Source organism: Ischnura elegans, chromosome 4, assembly GCF_921293095.1.
Source record: "Ischnura elegans chromosome 4, ioIscEleg1.1, whole genome shotgun sequence".
In the NCBI taxonomy this organism is placed as follows: Eukaryota; Metazoa; Arthropoda; class Insecta; order Odonata; family Coenagrionidae; genus Ischnura; species Ischnura elegans.
In genome coordinates this window covers 21,292,688-21,309,323 of record NC_060249.1, presented here as the reverse complement: position 1 = coordinate 21,309,323, position 16,636 = coordinate 21,292,688, and positions in this window count along the sequence as shown.

The window sequence follows — 16,636 nt, the reverse complement described above, 5'->3', positions numbered from 1 at the left end:
GTTTACTGAAGATTTGATAAAATAAATGTTGCATGTTCCATCGAAAAATTAAAACTTGCGGCTTAAATAATTTTAATTATTTCGTTTCTTACAGTCACGCAATTATCGGTAATTGTTAAAGCTATTTATGAATTACATAATGAAAATTTCTTTTTTGCAGTAATCAGAAGATGATATACCTTTTTTTGGCTTTCATCTGTAATGTTATCTTGTATTTCTGGGGAAAAAATAAAAAGTGAATACAGCAGAAATTTAAGGTAATCGGAAAACAGTGAACAATTTAGCGCTGCTTTGCCATTCAGGATTTTATCCCTTATGAATCGCACCAAATAAAAAAGACCATTATTTTCAATTTACAATGAAGTATCTAATAAATGAAAGGAAATTCGGAAGATTGGTAAAAGAAGTTTCCTTCTTAAATTTCCCCGTCTGCCAAAGGCCAATTTAGTGAATTGGCACTCATTTTATATCGGCGGATACGCTACATTGGCATTGTGACTTCATGTAACAGTAGCATTCTAAAACTTTCGGCAGCATTTAATTTTGAAGGATTGATTTCAAGGAAAAATATTTCCAACGTAAAGATATTAAAAATACATATTTTAGGTATTATTTGCTTTATAGTGAACATTTGCGCGTTTTCTTCTTATTCAAAAAAGGCAGTGAAGTAACCAAAGAAGCTCCTCATTGAAATTGCTATCAGTAATTGTTTCAGATGTTGATTGGTTGTCGTATATGAGATAATAGGGTCGTGGTCTTGGTTACGAAACCTAAAATATATTTCTATAGTTCTAATTCGTTTACGTGTTTATATTTTCAGAGAGGGAAAATAATTGGTCACAAGAGGGTAATCAACAACGATTTTAATGACGCCCATGTAAAAGGCCAAAAAGAATTAGATTACCAGTGATCCGCCTTGGACGAGTATGTGACGTCATCAACTAGCTTACTAAAACGTTAAGGCCGTCGGTGATGCGCCGCGAGTGGTCCCAGAAGTAGGCAACGAATCGAAAAACGGAAGAAAATTCAAATGTCTATATTTTCACATTCAGTCAACGTTGATAAAATAAATGATATGTGAACGCGCCCTTTACATTTCCTTGCAAAGCAATTAGAAATTTGGTTAAAAATTGCTATCATTCACATCGTGCTCATACATCGCATCACATCCAACTCGCAAAGCGGCGGAAAGCTTGAGAAGGATACTAACTAGCCGTATGTGTGTTTACGGCATTTAACGAATCAAAAGACTAAATTTTAATCGTGTCCTTGGAATCCCTTGCCAATTCTGGGTATTTTCTCATTTTTTGTGTTTTCCATCACGGGACTCGTTTTACTGGGACTCAGGGGTTCTTCCACGAGTCCGGAGGGATGTCGCCATGCTAATAGGGCTTCCTTTTGTACGTGACGGACGACGTAATATTTTTAACGACTGCGTCACACTGTGCCCTCCCGGCCACCTTGCGCATTTCTCTCTCGTCTGTTCTTTTTTTTTCATTTCGCCATTTCACTTCGAGATGTTGCCGTAACGTCGTCCCCCGAAAAGAAAAATGTCCCCGACCTGCAACGACTCGATTGCGCCGCACAAATGCGGAACTCATTAGGATCACGGCTTTTGTGATCTCGAAAGCGGATTCGGCGCGATAATCCTAATGAAGATCACCAGCCGGTTGGGGCTGCATACACGTAAACAGAAGCTCGCGCACCGCACGGGAGCTGAATGGCCGAGGTGTATGTAAGGGGAGAGGGGAAAAAATAGCGAAATAAAGTGTGTCCCTCATCTCTCTCTCTCTCTGTACCTTTTCCTTCTGTGCTTTCTTCCTTTTCTCTTTTTCCTGAATCGGAAGGGATCCGTTGAAAGAAGTGGAGCGTCCCTAATCCCGGTTTCGGATCACCTCTGCCTTATTTCTTCCAAAATGTTTTTTTTCCGCCCGGAAATTCCGTCGTTAATTAACGCTGCTGCTGATGCTCCTAGTCTTTCCTCGAATGCGTCCTCGTGGAGGTCGAGGGTGGCTCCGTGCGGGAGTGGGGCTCGTAGGGACAGAGTATTTGGGTGTGGGACACAGTGTGTGTTCGGGACACGAACAATGTAATCATTGAACATGAGTCATGGTGTGTAATCCGTAATCCAAAGGAATGATCACGAATATTACACTAGAGGATCCTCCAGTCTGCCTCTAGAAGTCTTGTCGCCACCGCCAGTTTAAATGGTTTTATAAAAGTAACCACTCGTGTTGCATACGACTTAGAGATCAAAATTTCACGGAGAAGTGTTATATATGTATCAATAGTAGTTATAATTGTTGTTTTTAACCGGAACTTATTTGCGTGATGATGAGCTCTATGACTTTTATAACTTTTTTTATTATATGCCTCACAATATTAAATACATAAAAAAATATTTAGTCGAACTGAATCTCTCAGCATGGATCACTGAGCGTTTCAGTTTGACTCAACCACTCAGCACTCACTGCGCTGCGGATGTGTTTTAAACCTGATGAAAATTGGCCCAAGCAGGCAAAACATTTGAGTTTCAAAGGGCAAACCTGTGCTTCTCCAGGGTAGGTTCCCTTGGAAACAAGGGGGCGACATATCCATAAGGATAATGCGTATAGGTTTTGATACATCAGTGTCATCTATGCCAGTGGTCCAAGGTTGCCGCGAAGTTTGAATGCACATCTCGGCGCGTGTTTCAAACTTTTTTACGCGTCACGATAAGGCAAGCTATTCAGGCTTAATAATGCTACTGTAATTGCGAGAGACTTAACATCAATGAAGGTAGGAAAATCTTCCTGATGAACTTCCCCAGGTTACTAAATTAGTAACCATAATGCAAGATTAATGTACAAAGTCAACTGGCGATCTGGTGGTTGGTAAGAATAATGATCTCGGAAACTTACTTCAGTGGACATTGGTATTTATTGATACAATAACTGGTAAAAGAAATACAACAATAACAATTTAAATATGACATACTAGAGATGAAATCTGTGGAAGTTAACAATTCTACAAGCACAAGCAACAAATATCAATGACAACATGGCAACATGAGAGATATCAATGGCAACATGAGAGATGAGCAGCCTTTGCGTAATAAGAGATAGATTCCATTACTTAAGTAAACAATCCACACTTATAGACAAAGAGGGTGACCCAATTTTCCTTGAGGTAGATGTATCTTGCAACAGTTCTGGGACAGGGAAAATAATGCTAATCCTGAAACCGTACACCATAACAACACTTCACTAGAAATAAGCATGCAAGTTTGGATATCATATCATGGAAGATAATTGTTTAATTATGAAAGGAGAAGGACATCATTTCGTTGGAAGTAGTTCATGATGAGTACCCATTAAGATAACATATCTTGGCAGAGGAGTCTTAAAATGAAAGGTTCTTAGAAGTTAATATCCATCACTTACGCGAAAGAAAGTATTCCAAAAATTGACAACGAGAAAAGTGATGAATATTTTATACCAATGTAGTAGAAATTAAGTTCTTACTTCAAAATGAAAGAGAAAGTTTTAAGAAATGTAAGCATTGTAGAAAACTTAATGAATTATGCTCAATTGATGACAAATAAACAGTTGAAAGGACAAAGTTGAAATAGCAAATTAAATACATAACCAACAAAATGATTAGCATTAAACAAGCCAAAGCATAGCAGTAGTGATCCATGAGTAGTTTGAACACTGGAAAAACTGAAAATACAATGAAAAACATATTGAAATATAAGGAATACAAGACACCCTGAGATGTTGAAAACATGAGAAAAGGTAGGCTAATCACAGGTCGAAATCAAAATGGAATAATGAAGGAAACAAAGAATTACTCACATTTTCATCACCAAATACATTTCATACCCATGCAATTTAGCAATAACCAAGATTATTGAGAATCATATCCTTCATCGAGCACATCCCAAAATCGTAAGGGACACTGTAAGCAATAAAAAAAGTCTGCAGTTAACACTAATAACTATCAATAAGCCTTAATATCACATTTGTTTACAGCGAAATTCAATATGGCAGCCCTCAGTTCATTACTGCCCAGAAAAACAGGCTACACCAGCGCCTCTATGTTGGGTTGGCAGTTGGACCACTGGGGCTCCGGAAAAATCAAAACAAAAGAGGTTTTTTATACGATATATCGCAGTTATGTCGCCCCTTTGCTTGGAAAGATCCTCTTAGCAGAGATCTAATGCTTTCCCGGCAAATATTATGAAAGAGGGCCGTTCGGACTTTATCCGGGTCATCTCTCGCCATTCGGCCGACGTTTCGCAACCCTAGTCGCGTATGATCATCAGGGTTGATGGCGAGTGGATAATGTAATCCAGGGGCCTGATTTTGGTTCTTACTGGCTAAAGCAAACGCGATTTTTTGAAAAGATTGGCAAACTGCGTATTCATTTTTATATTCTTTCGCTAATTATTTCCTCAGAAGTGCTTCGCTTCGTCTGGCGACGAATAAGTTATTCTTGCCATGTCTGGTGAGCATATAGTGAAGGTAAACATTCGCCAAGAGCGAATTTCGCTGGCGACGCCAATGAAATCGCTCTATAGGTTTATCACAAGAATAGGGTGGTTTCCTTCATCAAAGAAAACGAAAGGCATTGACTGCGATTCGTTACCCACCATTAGTGTATTCATAATATACAAATTATTTTGTTTTAGAAATACCGGGTTAGACGAATGGCAATGGTCCATTTTTATCCTCATTTGAAAAGGGCCAGATTGGCGCCCATGCGATGCCACTCCACGTGACGTCACAGGGACCTAGTTTCTATAGGAGAAGATAGGAGTTATACATCGTCTGAGGTTACCAATGCATGCATGAGGCGCAGAGCTCAGGGAAACATGTCTTAACAATCACTTATTAAAACTGGCTAAGGTCAGAAAGTTTTCCTCGTTTGATAAGTTATTAATAATCCTTATTTAAGCCAAGCGCTACCAGCCAGCAGGGTACTAGGCTACCCGCTAGCAGCCTGCGTCGTATCAGCGCTAAGCCTCGCCTCAAGGTCACCTCGCAGGGCGGCAACGGGAACCAGAAATACGTCACGCGGAGAGACTTCCCGGCATTCATACTTAAGCGTCGCGTTTTCGCGCGCTTGAAAATTTTCACTTTTCATTTAATCGCGAAAAATAGATATCGTCATTTGAAACTCTAAAAGCGTGAAATACGTACTCCAGGAGTAATAATCTTTCGATTTAGGCAATAAAAAAATAATAGGAAACCACCCTATTTACGATAGACAGACTCATAATGTTACTACCGATTTACATTACTATTATGTTGTATTTTTGATTGCAATCAGTTTAACTGTTATTAAGATATTTGGCATACACTCTGTGTGTAATTTTGCTCGTCTTATCGTTAGACGCAATTAAATCAATGGGATTAAAAGTGGGTTTGCATTTGAATGAACCGCGAAGCTTTTGTCTTGCAAGCGTATTATGTTATTATGGGACTGCTGTAATTTTGAGCATATAGGTAAATGTGTTGAATTGCTTGAGAAAACTTGCTGTTTCGGTTCCTATGCTCGTGAACGTTTCATTGGAAACATTAAAAAAGAGACACTGGAGTTTTGTCATACAAGAGCAAGTGAAAGAATGACTGAAGAAGTGGTGTAGTGGATATCATGGCTATCGACCAGTCTTGAGGATACAAGGTAGTCCTGCCGTAGTCACATTTTCTTCTCTACCACAGGAAAACTGCTCGCATACATTGCTTTTCATCTTTAGAAGCAAGTCACTTGAAGTTGTCATGACAATTGAAATGGCCAAAAATGAGCTCAGATGAACACGAGAGCCTTCTGAGGGAGCGAGGGAGAAAGAAGTTCGAAATGAAGCGAAGTTCTGTCTTGTTAACCTTTTTTTTTCTAATGATGTTTCCAGAGGCATTGTTTTATTCGTTGGCTAGGGTTTTAGCCAACTCTACAAAAGCCACCTTCCAAATCACTTTTCTTTGGTTTCGTTAATCTTCCAAAAGGTGGGGAATTAAATTCAGTTTCAGGATCAGTTTAATCATTAGATATGCAGAAATCATTATCAATATTTCTTTTACGATTGAAAAATAAATAATATGTAACAATAATACGTTGACAAAGGGTCGCATGTTATTTTAAATAGATTCATTTCACGTAAGATCATGAAATTAATAAGGTAAAATTACTCGCAAAATAATACATGTATACACATAAAAACTCAAAAGTATTTTCACTCTCTTCCCGTGAAAATCCTTTATTTAGACCATTTTTTGGGCAGAACTGAAAATGTGCGGGATGTGAAAATGTATGCTCTACCTGTGATGTAGCCGTAGCCTGTCCATTAAAATAGGAAATCCGTATCTTTTAATCGTGCGTAAAGTTTCACTGTACTGCTACAAAAAACTTTAAACGTCATTGGGGCGCTTGGCCTTGGAATTCTGTAATTCGTGAAATTTAAGTTCTATTCAGTTTAGTTAACTGAATTATATGCCAAAGAGGTAACAAAACTTCAACATGTTAAGATAGCTCCATTCATCGTAAAATCGTCAAATTTTCACTGAAATAATGAAGCAAGAAATTTTTATGATACGCGAATATTCACCCAACAGTCACAAAAATTATAACTTAAATGAGCTCTTTTCCTTGGAAATGAGATATTTTGACAATATCATACAGGATAAGCTTTGGTTAACATAATACTATCCCAAATAAGTCATCAAACTTCGACGAGTTTTTGGTTTAGTTGTAGTTTTATATTTACGTTTAGTTACGGGTTAAGCGGAAGTTTTAGCTGTAGTAGAAGTGAAAGTAGAAGTAGCAGTATCAGTAGCAATAGATGCTACTGTAGCAGTAGCAGTAGATGTAGCAATATCTGTACCTGTAGATGTGAATGTGTGAAAGATTTTGCTGTTTATATAGATGTACATGTCGCCGTAGATGTAACCGTAGCCGTAGTCGTAGTCTTAGTTTAAGTCGTGTCTTACTGTTAGTCATAGTTTCAGTTTCATTGGCGCTCCATTCTCTTGGAAATCCATTTTTTAAACCAAATTTTGTACAGTACAGATATTAGTTATGAATTTTCCATCTGTCGTAGGATCAGGATGTGTCCATTAAAATAGGAAATCGGTATCTTTTAATCGTACGTAAAGTTCCACTGTACTGCTACAAAAAACTCTAAACGTCATTGGGGCTCTTGGCCTTGGAATTCCGATATTCTGACAATATCGTGCAGGATAAGATATAGTAAAGATGGATCCATTCCACAAACGGTCATGGAATTATGATTGAAATACTAAACTTTTATGTTGAAAACATTCGTGAAATTTAAGTTATGTGAAGGCAACAACTCAAAACTTTTATAGGTTCCTTTCCCTAGCAATTCGGTTATTTATAATGATCTTTAGAAAAATTTAGAAGGATAAAATTTTGGGCAGAATTCACAAACCGTTAAGGTACTTTCATACGCGTGATTTAACATGTATACAAACAGTAACTAAAAGTTATTTGCGCTCTCATCCCTTAAAAATCCTGTATTAAGACAAATTTTTGTACAACATAGTTCCATTCCTCGTAGGATTGTGAATTTTCACGGAAGTATCACGTCGAGACCATTTCATAACACTTGAGCTTCATTATAGTTACAAAAAAACTTTACAAATGTTTGAACGCTAATCCTTGAATCACAGGTATTTCGACTATATAATAGTGGATAAGGTTTAGTTAACTGAATTATATGCCAAAGAGGTCACATAACTTCAGCATGTTTAAATTTTTAAAAAGTTTCACTTTTAATTTTAGTTGCGAATTAAGTGGAAGTTATAGATGTGGTGGAAGTACAGACTATCCCAAGTGTCGTCTGTCATTTTTGACCTGTAATTTTAGTAACTTTCCGTAGAGCTATGTTCTTGAAAATTGGCATACTTATGGGGAAAGGTCCTAAGTTTTGTTGAGTGCAAGCAAAATTTTACAATTTTGACCTTTTGACCTCACAATGTGGGCCCAAACCAAAATTTTGAATTAGCCTTATGGGGTTTCAATGTTAAAAAATCGAGATAGAAAAAAGTCTGAATTTCATTGACCAAGATGTCAATTCTTAGGTTTTCAGACATGAGGAAACCGAAAATAACACTTTTGTTCACGAAAATTTAACCGTTGACCCAGTAAGGTCACATTCAAGGTCATAAGGGTGGCAAAAATAATAGCATACCATCAAAGGTGTCGGTCCATGGGTTTTAAAGGGTGCCCAAGTCACTGGTATTGTCCAAATACTCGTCTTATCCACTCTTTGACCTCCAAAGGTAATACTGAGGTCAAAGGTCATAGGGGTAAGCGTTGGGCCATCGTGACAACCAACGTGTCGAACCATAGGTTTTAAAGGGTGCTTAAGTCAGTTTTGCAGTTCATTTATCAGTGTTGTTGATTTGTTGACCTTTGGAGGTCACAATGGGGGTCAAGGGTCATAGCTGTAAACGTAGGCCCATCGTGATAACCAACGTGTAAAACCATAGGTTTTTGAAGGGTGATTACGTCATTTTTGCAGTTCATTTATCAGTATTGTTGATTTTTTGACCTCCGAAGGTCACAATGGGGGTCAAGGGTCATAAAGGCATGATTTGATATATCAAGGAAACTAATGCCTCCAACCAAAGGGTTGCCAAGTGAGGTGTGTAGTGCACATATTATCCATTTTGTTTAGTCATTAACCTCCTGAGGTCATAAGGTGGTCAACATTCACGGAGGTGTGCGCAAAAATATCCAGGAAATCAACCCGCTAACCGGAACGTTTTTAAGGATGCGCAAATCAATGGAGCGGTAAACACCGTGCTAAATTAAAGGTGTTGTAAAGGTTAGTGTCGTTTCCAGATCAGTGTTACTAAATTAGTGATTAAGAAGGGGATGATGGGCTGATTTTAGCCAATTTCAAACTTTATTGGGCATTAAAATGAAAGTAAAGTTTTGGTTTATATTAATGAGAAAGTCAAAGTGATATTTATTATAAATGAAACATAAATATAAAGCACCCATTATTCAATGTGCCCTCCCTCCCGTGCCAGGCATAATTGAATTCGCTCGACAAATGAACGAGTAAAAATGTCCTCAAGCATAAACGGGGTAATAAACTCGGCACGTCTCATTATCTCTCTTTTTAGCTCTTCAATATTATTAAATGTTTTTTTATACACTAGCTGCTTCAAAAATCACCACAAAAAGAAATCACACGGAGTGAGGTCGGGGCTTCTTGGTGGCCACTCAACTTCTGTCCCCATGGACACCAGCCGATTGCCAAACTTCTCTTTTAGCACATTGAGGACCGCCTTGGACCGGTGAGCAGGGGCTCCATCCTGCTGGAACCACACCTCCTCAGCATTTCCAAAATTTTCTCGCTCCATATCCCGTAAAAGGTTCTCCAGCATAGCCTGATAGGTGTCTGTCCTCACGTTCTTTTCGAAAAATTATGGCCCAAAAACATATAGTATAGTTGTATAGTTGGAATAGGGATGAATAGGAGTAGAAGTAGCAGTATAAGAGTGGGGTGTAGGTTAACTGTAGCAGTAGCAGTAGTAAAAGTAGCAACAGCATTGGCAGTGGCAGAAGCAGTAGCAATAGCAGTATTATTACCATTAGCATTTGCAGTATCAGTAGCAGTTGAATTTGCAATAGATGTAGCAGTGGCGATATATATAGCAGTAGCAAATTGCAGTAGAACTAGCAGTAGCAACAGTACTAGCAGTAGCAACAGTAGTAGCAATAGCAGTGGCAGCAATGGCAGGTGCAGTAGTAGTAGCAATAGCCAGAGTAATAGGAGTAGTATTAATCGTACCAGTAGCAGTTGCGGTTACGCTAGCAGCAGCAGTAGCTGAAGAGTAGCAGTAGGACCAGCGGTACCCAGTCGAAACGGAAGCGTTCGCGGAAGTGTCCGGGAAGTGTTGCGGGAGTGTTCAGGAAGCGTTTAACGGTATGTGGACGCTTCCCGGCAGCTTCCCGAACACTTCCTCAACACTACCTGACTGACGGCCCTTCGCTTTCCGAACGCTTCCTCGCCACTCCGTGGTTGAAACACTTCCCGGACGCTTTCTGAACACTTCCCGTCTCCCGAAACTTCGGCTTCGTGGACGCTTCCTCGCAACTCCCGGGATGAAACGCTTCCCGAACACTTCCTCAACACTTCCCGGCTCTCGACACTTCGGTTTCGCGGACGCTTCCTCGCCACTCTCGGGTTGAAACGGACTTCCTCAAAGGATTGCTAATTTGTAATTAATAAAGTATGATTGAAAGGGTAAATAACAGTTGAAGTTGCATTTGAGAGAATTCGCAAACAACCCACGTGAAACGGGAGCATCGATGAAGTATTGCGGGAGTGGAAGTAGCGGTTGAGTGCTGTGTGGGATATTAAGGAGCATTTTAAATGTTATCTCGGTAGTACACTAAGAACAGCTACGGCTTTACACAATGCAATCCATGGTAGTGAAGAGGATGGTCGTACCGCCGTAGATTTCCCAAGTCCCACCGCCGCCAGCGAGGGTTGCTATAATGCCTTAGAATTACCATTCCATTACCCGAGAGCGGTAGACAGGTGTTTACCGAGCCCGACTCATACCCGTAGGTCTTAGGTTCGATTCTTGAGACTGCCACTTTTTTTCATAAATTTTTACCTTTCATTAAAAAAAAAACCTGCTGTTCATTATTATTACCATGATTTACAATTAAAATTTTATTTTTCCATATGGAAATCTTTTTTTGCAAAGTGGCAGCGTCAGGTGTCGGATGGACACTTCCTGAACACTTCCCGAACACTTCCGAAACGCTTCCGGAAGCGTTCCAAGTGGGCCATAATCTGCTTCCCGGACACTTCCGCGACACTTCCTCAACGCTACCTCAACACTCGCCCGCCACTTCCCGAACACTCCGTCCGACGCTTCCCCAACACTTCCTCAACGCTTCCGTTTCGCCTGGGTAGCAGTTGCATTGCCAGCAGAAGTTGCAGTAGATTAGTATTAATAGTTGCGAATGCATTTTTTTGAGTGACTATAGATGGCATGTCAGGACAGCATTTATAGGTTTTTTTAAGTTTTTAACTCTCCGATTCAATTTTTTTCAAAAGTACCAATCAAATTTGAATAGAAGGTTATTGTATATTAAAAATCAGTTATATGAACTTTCGCAGTAAAATTTCACATTATTTTGCTATATAGTTGAAATGCTTTTACTTATCTCCAATCAATTCATTTTCTTGTCGTTGGATATAAAAACCAAGTTTTTGTAATGAGGTAATGGTAACAAAATTGTCATGTTCTTCAATTGAAGATTTAAAAAAAACACGTTTTAGATAAGAATTTTTCTTCATCTATTTGAAAAACCATTTTTTATTTTTTACATAATTATTTGATGTAGCGATTTTGTTACCATGCATAAAAATACTTATTTTTTAGTTATAACAATTTTATAACAAGGATTTTCATTTCCAAATCACATTTTTAATTTTCCACTCTCCGCAGTAAATTCGCGATTAAAGTAAGGATTTTAATTTTAAAAAACAGTTTCAATTTTTTTCACTCTTCGCAGTGAATTCCCTTTCATAATAAGGATTTTCATTTCCAAATCATATTTTTAATTTTTACACCCGCCAAAGTTTTTTCCCGTTTTTAACACGGATTTTCATTTCAAAATCATATTTTTAAATTTATCAATCTTAGCAGTGACCTCGCGTTTATATCACTGATTTAAATATCCAAAAGAATATTACTTTTTCATTCTCCGCAGTGATTTGCATATTTTATTTTATTTTATTTTTTTTATTTTATTCTCAAACCACCGGATACAGCTCGTATTGGCCATTTTACAACAGGGTGTTCAACAAATGTAACAATTAAACGTACACAAACGACCATGCCCTGGATCGGGGAAATCTACCCAGGCGGGACTCGAACCCGCGACCTCTTGCTTGGCAGGCGAGAACGTTACCCTGCCGCCACCGAGGCCGGCAAATGACAACTATATGTATTTTCTTATCAAATTTTAATTTTTTTCATTTTTAGCAGTGAACTCAAGTTTAAAACAATGGTTTTCATTTCCATATCACAAATTTAATTTTTTTACTATCCGCAGTGACTTTGCGTTTATAACAAGAATTTTATTTTCAAATCACGTTTTTTTAATTTTTCACTCATTGCAGTGAAATCGCGTTTATAACAAGGATTTTCATTTCTAAATCATATTTAAATATCTTCAACCTCAGTGATTTCGCGTTTATAAGAAGAGGTTTTCATTTCAAAATCACATTTTTAATTTTTTCACTACGCGCAGTGAATTCGCGTTTAAAACAAGGATTTTTATTTCCAAATCACATTTCAATTTTTTTTTCACACTCCGCAGTGAATTCGCATTTTTTAAATGATTTTCATTTCCAAATCAATTGGTTAATTTTCTGACTCTCCGCAGTGAATTCGCGTTCAAAACGAGGATTTAAATGTCCATATACATATTGTATATTTTTATAGTCAAAAATTTATTATTTTTTATGGTCATGTAAATCCTTCACATATACATGAATTCACCGCGAATATTGAAAAAATTAAAAAATGATTTGGAAAAGAAAATCCTTGTTTTTAACGTGAATTTGCAGTGATGAGTGAAAACTTAAAAATGTGTTTTAAAGTAGAAATTCTTGTTATTAACGCGGATTCACTGTGAAGAGTGAAAAAAATAAATATTTTATGTGGGTATGTATTTCCTTGTCACATAAGCGAATTCGCTGCAAATATTGATTGAAAATGTGTTTTAGAAATACAAACTCTTGTTATATAACAAGGATTTGTATATCTAACCAACATTTTTTTTCACTCTTCACTGTGAATTAACGTTTATAACAAGGAAATTTATTTCAAGGCCACTTTTAAATTTTTTCACTCCTCGCATAGAAATCGCTTTTAAAACATGGATTTTGATTTATAAATTCCATTTATTAATTTTTTCACTCTTTGCAGTAAATTCGCTAAAATTTAAAAATGAAAATAATGTTTTGAAAGCAATTTTTCTCCGAAGGGTGAAAAAATTAAAAAGTGATCTTGAAATAATATTCCTTGTTATTAACGTGAATACACAGTGAAGAGTGATAAAAATTAAAATGGTTAGTTAGATATACAAATCCTGTATTATAGATTAAAAATTAACAATCAATTTACAATCGCATTTTTTATTTTAAAAAAATTGAAAATGTGATTTATAAATGAAAACGATGTTTTAAAAGCGATTTCACTGTGAAGAGTGAAAAAATAAAAAAATGATCTTAAACTAAAATTCCTTGTTGTAAACGTGAATTCAAAGTGAGGAGTTAAAAAATTGAAAAATGTGATTTAGATGTACAAATCCTTGTTACTAAAGCGAATTTACGGCGGAGAGTGAAAAAATTAAATATATTTTAAGGTAATGTAAATCCTTGTTAAAAACGCGAATTCACTGCGGAGAGTGAAAAAATTGAAAATGCAATTTGGGAATGAAAATCATCGTTATGAATGCGAATTCACTGTGGAGGTTGAAAATATTAAAAATGTGATTGCATAATTGAAATCAATGTTATAAACGCAATTTTACAGCGAATAGTGAAAAAAATATCATTTCGGAATGAAAATAATTGTTAAAAAAGTGAATTCGCTGCGGAGAGTTATAAAAAATAAAAATGGAACTTGGAAATGAAAATCCTTCATTATCAATTTTTAATTTTTTCACTCTAAGTAGTGAATTCGCCATTTAACAAAAATATTCATATCCAAGTCATATTTTTAATTTTTTCACCATAAGTAGTGAATTTGCGTTTCCAACAATAACATTCATAATCAATTTATCAATTTTTAATTTTTAATCAATCAATTTTTTATTTTTTTACTCTGAGTAGTGACTTTGCGTTTGTAACAAGATTATTCATATTTGAATCATATTTTCCATTTTAACACTCTAAGCAGTGATTTCGTGTTAGCAACAAGAATATTCATATCAAAGACGCATTTTTAATTTTTTCACTCTGAGTAGTGAATTCTCGTTTGTAAACAGTTTATTCATTTTAAAGTCACATTTTTAATTTTTTCACTATGAGTAATGAATTTGCGTGTATAACAAGAATATTCATATCAAAGTCACAAATTTTAATTTTTTTTCATTTTGAGTAGTGAATTCCTGTTTGTAACACGAATATTCATATCCAAATAACATTTTTAATTTTTCACTTTGTGTAGTGAATTCGCGTTTGTAAGTACTATAATCATAATCAAGTTACATATTTAATTTTTTCACTCTGAGTGGTGAATTAACGTATGTAACAAGAATATTCATGTCAAAGTAAAATTTTTAGTTTTTTCACTCTGAGCAGTGAATTTTCGTTTGTAACAAGAATATTCATACCCAAGTCACATTCTTAATTATTTCAAGTTGACTAATGAATTTGCGTGTGTAACAAGAATATTCATATCAAAATCACATTTTTAATTTTTTCACTCTGAGTAGTGACTTTGCGTTTGTAACAAAATTATTCATATCCAAGTCATATTTTTAAATTTTTCACTCCGAGTGGTAAAATCGCGTTTGTAACAAGAATATTCATATTCAACTGGATTTTTTTTCCTTTTGAGTCGTGAATTTGTGTTTGTAGTAATAATATTCATATCGTACTCACATTTTTAATTTCTTTCACTGTGAATAGTGAATTCGCGTCTATAACAAGAATATTCATGTCATAGTAACATTTTTAATTTAATTGACTTTTAGTAGTGATTTGCGTTTTTCAGTACTTTATTCATAATCAAGTTCCATATTTAATTTTTACACACTGATTAGTGATTTCGCGATTGTAACACTAATATTCATATCCAATTTACATTTTTTTTACTGTGAGAAGTGAGATCGCGTTTGTCACGGTAATAATAGTATGCAACTCATATTTTTAATTTTTTCACTCTGAGTAGTGAATTTGCATTTGCAATAGGAATATTCATATCAAAGTCACCTTTTTAGTTTTTTCCCTCTGAGTAGTGAATTCGCCATTGTAACAAAAATATTCATATCCACGTCACATTTTTAATTTTTTCATTCCAAGTAGTGAAATCGCGTTTGTAACGAGATTATTGTAAGTCAACTCATTTTTTTTCATTTTGAGTAGTGAATTCGCGTTTTTAAGTACTATATTCATTATCAAGTTGCAACATTTTTAATTTTTTCAATCTGATATGTGAATTCGCGTTTGTAAAAAGAATATTCATATCCAAGTCACATATTAAATTTTTTCACTTTAAGTAGTGAATTCGCGATTGTAACAATAATATTAATATCCAATTCACATTTTTATTTTTTTAACGATGACTAATGAATTTGGGTGTTTAACAAGAATATTCCTCTCATAATCACATTTTTTATTTTTTAACTCTGAGTAATGACTTTGTGTTTGTAACAAGATAATTCATATCCGAATCATATTTTTTTTTCTTTGATAAGTGAATTTGCGCTTGTAACAATAAAAATTATATCAAAGTCACATTTTAAATTTTTTTACTCAAATTAGTACATTCGCGTTTTGAACAAGAATATTCATACCAAAGTAATATTTTAAATTTTTTCACTCTTGAGTAGTGAATTTTCCATTGTAAAAAAATATTCATACTAGTCACTTTGAGTAGTGAATTTGCGTTTGCAACAAGAATATTCATTTCCCTATCAAATTTATAATTTTTGCACTTTGAGATGTGAATTCGCGTTTGTAACAAGAAAATTCATATCCAAGTCACATTTTTAAAATTTTTCACTTTCAGTAGCGAAATCGCGTTTGTAACAAGAAAATTCATATCCAAGTCACATTTAAAAAATTTTTTATCTGAGAACTGAAATCCCCCTTGAATAAAATTAATTCATATTCAATTCACATTTTAATTTGTCACTTTGAGTTGTAAATTCTCGTTTGTAACAAAAAAATTTATATCCAAGTCACATTATTAAAATTTTTTAATCTAAGAACTGATATCGCGTTTACAAAAAGAAAATTCATATCCAAGTCTAATTTTTAAAATTTTTTAATCAGAGAACTGAAATCCTGCTTGAATAAAAAAAAATTAACATCCAACTTATATTTTTAATTTTTTAACTTTGAGTAGTCAAATCTCATTTGAACAAGAAAATTCATATCCAAGTAACATTTTTAAAATTTTTTGATCGGAGAACTGAAATTGCGCTTCAATAAAAAAATTTCAAATCCAAGTCACATTTTTAATTTTTTCACTTTGAGTAAACAATTCGCATTTTTAATAAAAAAATTCATATCCAAGTAACATTTTTAATTTTTTCACTTTGAGTAGTGAATTCGCATGTGTAACAAGAAAATTCGTATCCAAGTAACAATATTAATATTTTTTAATCTGAGAACTGAAATCGAACTTGAATTAAAAAAAATGCACATCCAAGTCACATTTTTAATTTTTCACTCTGAGTAGTGAATTCGCGTTTGTAACAAGAAAATTCATATTCAAGTCAATTTTTCAATTTTTTACTTTGAGTAGTGAATTCGCGTTTGCAACAAGAAAATTCATATCTAAGTCACATTTTTAAAATTTTTTAATCAGAGAGCTGAAATCGAGCTTGAATAAAAAAATAAATATCTAAGTCACGTTTTTAA